Source organism: Bos grunniens, chromosome 23 (assembly GCF_055505025.1).
Source record: "Bos grunniens cultivar Pamir isolate PY7600 chromosome 23, Bosgru_T2T1.0, whole genome shotgun sequence".
Classification (NCBI taxonomy): Eukaryota; Metazoa; Chordata; class Mammalia; order Artiodactyla; family Bovidae; genus Bos; species Bos grunniens.
In genome coordinates, this window is record NC_141187.1 from 42,050,742 (window position 1) to 42,058,955 (window position 8,214).

At 45.0% G+C, this 8,214-nt stretch overlaps 2 protein-coding genes across 11 annotated transcripts in view; one reads left to right on the forward strand and one right to left on the reverse strand.

The window, feature by feature from the left end:
* Nucleotides 1-8,214, reverse strand: part of LOC147347704 (uncharacterized) — a 104,705-nt gene that overhangs the window by 31,220 nt on the left and 65,271 nt on the right. The window lies entirely within an intron of this gene.
* The window catches only part of ATXN1 (ataxin 1), a 420,722-nt gene that overhangs the window by 16,363 nt on the left and 396,145 nt on the right, over nt 1-8,214 (forward strand). The window lies entirely within an intron of this gene.

Here is an 8,214-nt window from a genome sequence, read left to right on the forward strand (position 1 = left end):
TTCCATGCCTCCTCCCCCCACCAGACCTTTGCTCTGTCAAACATCATTTGCTGTTGTTTGACTTTGTTCCGTTTCGTCTTTAATTAGAATTTACATTTTCGGCTATTATTGTGTCACTGTTTATAAAGTAAGTCAGAAGGGGTGCCTAAAATCATCCATCACCCCATCTCTATTAGTTTTATACCTTACTGCTTCTTCAGCTTCTTTTCCCTCTTCTTGCTACCGTACCCCAAACAACATCCTTTTCTGGAGTGGCTGTGTTATCGCTGGAAGGAATCTTTCTGCTAATTATGGATAATTTCTTTGCAAGGAGAGCGAAGAATCTCTTCTCTGCAATAGCGTCAAGGGTCACATTTGGCTTTTAATTTGCAAGTAGAAATCATTTTTGGGTGCCGTTTGGCTTTTACCTGCAGGTGCAGAGTTGAGGCTGGAGGTAATTTCTTTTCTCTTCTGCATCAACTTTCCCAATTGGTGTGCACAGACCATTACCTTGTCTTATTGGTTAATCTGTAAGCAGTTGGTACTGATGTCTCCTGATTCATGGAATGGTTTTTCTAGGCAGCCAGTGCAAGTAGAAGAGGTGACATTTAAGAGTCTTCTTGTTTTGTTGTCTTATTTGTTTTCACAGGGAGGGAGGAAGGAAGGGAAGAGGCAGGATGTGGAATGGTAAGAAGTGAAGGCTTTGAAGACAGGGAGATTGAGGTCTGAATTCTGGCTCCAGCTGCTTAGATGTGTGTCCCAGGCCACATTTCTTAAGTCTGTGATCTTCAGTTGTAAAGTGGGGATGATGACATCTATCCCACAGGATTGTTGGAAGAATCAAATGGATGTTCACTTTTCATAAGTCTGTGATTCTCGGTTTTCTCATCTGTAAAGTGGGGATGATGACAACATCTTTCTCACAGGATTGTTGGAAGAATCAAATGGATGTTCACTTTATATTGCATGGTGGCTCAGTGGTAAAGAATTCACCTGCAGGAGACACGGGTTTGAACCCTGATTCGAGAAGATCCCCTGGAGAAGGAAATGGCAACCCACTCCAGTATTCTTGCCTGCGAAATCCTATGGACAGAGGAGCCTGGCGAGCTAGACCCTGGGGTCGCGGAGTCAGATACGACTTAGCGACTGAACAACAACAAAGCCTATCAATATGTAATTTTATAAAAAGAAAGAGGGGGGAAGTATGGAATTTAAGGGCCGTAAAAAAAAGCAAAGGAAAGAGTTGTGTCTTTGGAGGGTGGGTACTAAGGGTAGGAGGGTCTCTTCAGCCCTTTGTGGCCAGGTTTAAATCCTACATGGACCACTGATACTTGAGAGGATGTAGACAGCCTTCCATGATCTGCGTGTGATGTTCTCTAGAAGGTCAATTTGCTCCATCGAAGAGGGAGTTCAGAGACACTGATGTATAGAACAGTCTTATGGACTCTGTGGGAGAGGGAGAGGGTGGGAAGATTTGGGAGAATGACATTGAAACATGTAAAATACCATGTAAGAAACGAGTTGCCAGTCCAGGTTCGATGCATGATACTGGATGCTTGGGGCTAGTGCACTGGGACGACCCAGAAGGATGGTATGGGGAGGGAGGAAGGAGGAGGGTTCAGAATGGGGAACACATGTATACCTGTGGCGGATTCATTTTGGTATTTGGCAAAATTAATACAATTATGTAAAGTTTAAAAATAAAATAAAATTAAAAAAAAAAAAAGCTGTGGTACATATACACAATGGAGTATTACTCAGCCATTAAAAAGAATACATTTGAATCAGTTCTAATGAGGTGGATGAAACTGGAGCCTGAGAGTGAAGTAAGCCAGAAAGAAAAACACCAATACAGTATACTAATGCATATATATGGAATTTAGAAAGATGGTAACAATAACCCTGTATATGAGACAGCAAAAGAGACACTGATGTATAGAACAGTCTTTTGGACTCTGTGGGAGAGGGAGAGGGTGAGATGATTTGGGAGAATGGCATTGAAATATGTATAATATCATATATGAAACGAGTTGCCAGTCCAGGTTGGATGCACGATACTGGATGCTTGGGGCTGGTGCACTGGGATGACTCAGAGGGATGGTATGGGGAGGGAGGAGGGAGGAGGGTTCAGGATGGGGAACATGTGTATGCCTGTGGCGGATTCATTTCGATATATCGCAGAACCAATACAATATGTAAAGTTTAAAAATAAAATAAAATTTAAAAAAATTAAAAAAAAAAAGAAGAAGAGGGAGTTCACTGCTATAGAATGGATAGAAATATTACATTTTAAACGTCTGTTGCCTATACTTTACGACAGTAAGAGGAAACCAATAAAAGCAAAAGTCCCCTTTGACTCTGCCATCCCAGTCCATCAATCATAATTGCTGTTAGGCATTGTCTTTTAGTCTTGACAATTTAACATATATCTTTTTTCACTTTTGCTTTTTCTGTTTAGTGTGAGCATTCCAATTTACAACTTCGACTGTGCAGTTATCCTTTGCAAGGATACTACCAAGTTGTTTTCTTTTAATTTCAGTTTTGTATTATTTGTGGACGTTGGAGTTGCTTCTGATTGTTTACTGTTAGAAAACTGCAGTGAATACCTCTATACGCTTAAGTATTTTCTTCGGATTACAGTCACATCAGAAGACTTCATTCCTTGATAGAGGGGCCCTTGCTCTGAATTACTTTCTAAAAGACAATATTTGCATTGTTACTGATGATATATGATTGTCTTGCTTCCACCTGATTCATGGTGAGACTTACTCTTTTTGGCTAATTTAATGGCCTCCTTGGCTTTAAAATATGCATTCCTTTGATCTCTCTCAGTCATAGAACATTTCCATATGTGTTTATTTACTGATTTTCTTTTACACAATTAGCAATGAGTCTTGATATTTTCTCATCTGTGTCTCTGAGTTCTTTGTGTGTTCTGGATATTGATCTTTTTTAAAGTCATATGTACTGCAGCTGTTTCTCCAGTCTGATTTCCTTTTATTTGGATTCTCTGACTTTGTGTTGTAAGAAAATTCAAGTTTTTTGTAGGATGTCTCTCTTTTCTTCTGTGATTGTGCCCAGGGCCAACCTGGAAGGACAAAGAGGGGTGACCCCAGGTCACATTCTGCACCAGGCTGGTCAGCGACTTGGCTTGGATAAGTTCTCCTTCTCATCTGCCCACTTCACCCCTTGGGAACCGCTCCACGTTGAAACCTTGCGTGTGTGCTAAGTGGCTTCTGTTGTGTCTGACTCTGTGTGACCCCATGGACTGCAGCCCACCAGGCTCCTCTGTCCATGGGATTACCAGGCAATAGTACTGGAGTGGGGTGCCAGGCCCTCCTGCTGGGGATCTTCCCGACTCAGGGATTGAACCGGTGTCTCATGCCTCCTGCATTGGCAGGTGGGGTCTTTTCCACTGGCGCCACCTAGTGCTTTTCCATTGCTCAGGGCCCTTTCTACTTTCCCACCTACTTCTCACTCCTTGACCTTGATTCATCCTGGGTCAGTTTTCTAGTCAGGGGTCCCCAACCTCCAGCCACGGACCAAGTCCCAGTCATTGCTGGTTAGGAACCGGGCCGCCCAGCTTGAGGTGAGTGTCGGGCGGGTGGGCGGGCAGGCTATGGAAGCTTCATTTGTGTTTATAGCCGCTCCCCATCGCTCGCATTACGGCCTGAGCTCTCCCTCCTGCTCAGTGAACTCAATAAATGTGGTGTGCTTGAGTAATCCCTAAACCATGCCTCCTCTCCTCCCGTGTGGAAACGTTGTCTTCCACAAAACCGGTTCCTGGTGCCTAAAAGGGGACACGGCTCTTCTAGGTGTCTCGTCTCCTCTGCCTGCCGTTGGGGCTCTCCGCCCTCTGTGGCTGACCCTCTTTCTCTCGGGGAACTTGGGGGCCGTGCAGGAGGCCTGGCAGCCGCCCTCACGTGGGCCTGGAGCCATCAGTCTGGATTTTCAGGCCCGGCCGAGGTTGACCCCTTCTCCAGGGCTCCCCACACCTTCTGCTCCCTTGGTCCTAAAGGCCTCCCACGGGTTTGACATTCCTCACCCTGCCCGGCCTCCCTGCCATTGCAGCTCTTCCCTGGAGAGAGCTCTTCGGGCAGGAGATTGGGAGCAGTTTCCTGGGTCTGGAGCTCTGAGGGCATCTGGCCTCCAGGCCTGCACTGGGCCCAGTGGCCCTGCTGACCTACAGTGGTCTGCTGCTGCTGCTGCTAAGTCGCTTCAGTCGTGTCCGACTCTGTGCAACCCCATAGACGGCAGCCCACTAGGCTCTGCTGTCCCTGGGATTCTCCAGGCAAGAACACTGGAGTGGGTTGCCATTTCCTTCTCCAGTGCATGAAAGTGAAAAGTGAAAACTGAAAGTGAAGTCGCTCAGTCGTGTCCGACTCTTCGAGACCCCATGGTCTGGGATGTGCTAAATCCCTCCTCAGTGGTATTCCTCTCTGAGGCCGAAGTGGACATTTCCTCTTCTTAGACATCTGTTTGCATCTCTGTTGTCCGTCTGCCTCTCCTTGGTTTTTCATTGAACTTCTGAATACTTAACTTCGTCCTGCAAGTTTAGCCCTGTCCCTCGTCTATTGCCCCTTATTCGCTTCAGTCATTTAGTTTTCTCCTTCCAAGTACCTTGTCCTTTCTTATTGTGTTACAGCATTTAGCCACGCTCTTCCCCTTCCCTACCTGCCTCTATCTAGGGGGCTCACTCTGGCCCATTCTTAGAGTCTGGGTTTGGAGTCCTTTCCTCCCAGGACTGGTTTTGTGTTGCCTGTCAGGCCCCCTGCTCTTCTGCTTTTGAAACATTCCACATCTCTTTTCCCAGCGTGGAGACACCAGGGACCTTTGTCTTTCCCCCCCATTCTTGGCAGTTGGCACCCAGTAGGGCTGCAATAAATGTTAAGCATTTCCTCTACAATGTGGGTTTTCAGGATACAAACTGGATGTGATTTCATCTATTTATACAGACCATGACTTAAAGGATTGTGGTCTGGAACCAGCCTGGGGCCTCATGGACCTAAGTGGTGGAAAAAGCCGTGGTGTCTTTGGGTTTGAATACTGTTTTGGTTTGAATACCGTTGTTTGTGCATCAAACAATTGGTGATAAAGGTGAGCAAAATTTGTAAGAAAGCTATGCTCAGATGAAAGAAAAGCCCAGTGATGAATTTTCTAGAATGAAAGTAATAAACTAGAATGCTGGATTTGCTTAGGGATATCTCAGTTTTGTAATACTACACTTATAGCCATGCCAAACACTATTATTATTGAACATCAGTGCAGGGCAAAAATTACTTTTGTTTTTGAATGTCTAAAACTGTCTTTCTCTGTAATGAAAATATTTTCCTGTTGGATTTTGATTATATGAGAGGATTCTTAGGAATACCGCCGTCCTGTGGGATGAATGAGCAGATTCGAGGTTTACCTCCTTAACATCTGTTCTTCGCTTCGATCAGTCTCCCTACGCGCGTGCTCCTGTGACCCGGCTCTCCAATTCAGGTGAAAGCTCTTGATAGGATAATTTCCCCAGGGAGATCATTTTATCTGGAAGAGAGTAGTTCTGGAGGCTTAAGCGAGATGGGTCAAGTGGAAGTAAAGCACCCCATGGATGGGGAGCCCTAAACCCCTCCGGCTTTGACCCGCTCAGGAGGAAGGGGGCTGGTGGGGTGGGCCAGCCGCTGGCCGTGGTGTTCCCTGCCCCTGTGAGTGCGCACCTCCTCTGTCTTGTCTTGTGAGTTTGTCTAGAAGTTGCCCTGCTGCTGGTGGGTGAAAATGCCTCTTCCAGGTAGAGGATGTCCACTGGCGATCACTGATGTGAAGGTGTGTGTGCGTCCGACGGAGGTTCTGTAGGGAGTCTGTCATTAGAAACCGCGACCCAGGGCCCTTTGTCCACCACAGCGCCCCAAAGCCCTTTCTACCTTGCTCTGTTCGGGCAGGTTCTCAGAGGGGGGCAGAAAGACTGCTGGGTGCATTTAGAATATTCTTCCCTTTGTCAGGGCTCCATTCCCGATTCACCTCTGGAGCTGCCTCTGTGGCGGTCACCCACACCATTGAGAAGTGTGACCCCAAGTTGTGGCTTTTGTGGGGAGACAGTCTTTCTATAGGGAGCTGAGAAAAGAATGTTTCCTTTCGGCGGCTGCCTCTGCTGCTTGATCCGACATTTCTCATAAGATTAGCATGTTGGTTTTTTTTTTTTTTTTTTTCTTTTATAAGTGGCCCTAGGCCCCTAAGACCAGTTATCTATTGTTTGTTGACAGGAAAAAAGATGATGTAGTTATTTATTTAAAAATCTCCATCCATAAAACTTGGCTTTCTATTGCATTTGAAGGAAATATAGTGATAGCATCTAAGATCAAATTTTGTGTTTTATTTTGGCTTTCCTGTTCTGTTGAAGCCTCTGTAACCCTTTAGACCTCTGTCTCCTCTTCAGAAGGAACAGGTTATTATTATTTTTTTTTCCATCCCAGAGTCATCCGAATGAACAAGACTATTTTAATGATCCTTGTAAACAGATCCAAAAAAAGAGGAAAAACTGTTTCCCCGCCCTCCCCACCCCCGTCACCCCAGCAAGCTTTTGATCCATTTTGGTCATCCTAGAGATTAGAACGGGCCAATGTGAGTAAGAAACAATCTGAAATGAAGAAAAATATTTTTGAGTGTGTCCTTGAAACACAAGCCTTACCAGGAGTAGATGAGCCTTCTCCAAACAAAACTCTGGAAGTCACAGTTCATATCATCTTTAAGCCCTGGAGAGAGGGTTATTAATCTATGGAAATGAACACTCACCCACTGTTTGCTGTTCTGCTGTGCAGAGAACATTCAGTGACCTGACTAATCTCAGAATTTCTTTCTCTAAATGCTACCCTTCTTACTCTTTGCCCTGAAGTCTCCAGAAATGATTTCCTTAAAAAATTTAAAAAAAAACAACACTTTCCCATTTTAAATATGTAGGGTCTTCAAAGACTTTGCTGGGATGAAAGTTCTTTGTTTTCCTGTTTCTCCAGTAGGACTAGTCAGAACTACCCTTTTCTCTTAGCAATGTTTGGCAGTCTGAGCCTCTGATTAGTAAATGCAGTCCTAAAGACCTCAGTCTTCTGGACTGTGTGCAGTGACTAGCCGTGTCATGGGTCCAGCTCAGACGATAATAGCATATCACAGGAGTTGGAGTGCCTTGAACGAAGGGTTTCCTTGGACGGTCATCATAACTCCTTGAGGGTATCCTCGGCATTTTCTAGAGGAGGGAACAAAGCCAAAGAGGTTGACAGGTTTCCTTGGTTCCAGGGACTAAAATGCATGTGCCTGGGCTGTCTACCCAGATCTTCCGACTTGCATGAAGCTCAGGACTTTCTTCATCACCTTGTGGGGCCAAGATCTCTCAAGTCTTATTCATTTGTGTCTCTGAATTTGTAGACTGAAAAGACAACTTTGCTTAGTTGAAGTGACCTAACAGCAGTTTTGAGATAGAGCTGGAAAGATGGCCAAAGAGGATAGCCCCTTGAATGTAAGCCAGCCCTTCTTGCCTGTTGAAACATTTCTTTATAAGTTTTGATGTTGGTTCCTGGCCTAGCTTGAATTTGATGGATAGGTAGAGAGTGTTTATTTTTTTCTTCTGCAGTCACTGCACCTTTGAAGTTGAGCTTCTCAGGCTTTATTTCCTTTAATGCAACAGTGTCAGCAAAAAACCCCCAAAAATCAGGAAATTGTATTGATCTCGTCTATGGAATCTTGAAAATTGATGCCATCTTCTCTGGGAAGTCCTTTCCTATGTGGAAGGGAAGACAGATTACTTCCAGATAGATAGGTCCTGTGTGTCTTTCTGCTGGATGATGCAGAAGCGAGTTAAGAATCCCATGAAGCCCCTATCGCTTTGATGACAATCCTCTACGGTCCCATGACATCTAGCGGTTCATCTTTGAGTAGAAATCACCATCCATCTCTTGATGTCAGAAGCACATATAACAACTATCATGGAGCCTTTTCTGTCTTTGCAGAAGTAATTGATCACTGATGGTCGACTGTGCTGTAGGTTTCAAAAATACTTAGAATCTGATTCGCCCTGAGACTCTCTGAAGCTAGATTTTAGATGTGGAATCTTCCCCGGGGATTCTACAGACCAGACAAAGGCCATGTCTCTTGTAGGCGTCCTCGCCGCAGTCTCTTTACAGATTTTTCCTAGGCGTAAAGGCACTAGAGCCTGGCTGGGGAGTTTTGCTTGGTGACGGAGTAGCTAAGAATGTTTCTCTCTAACAG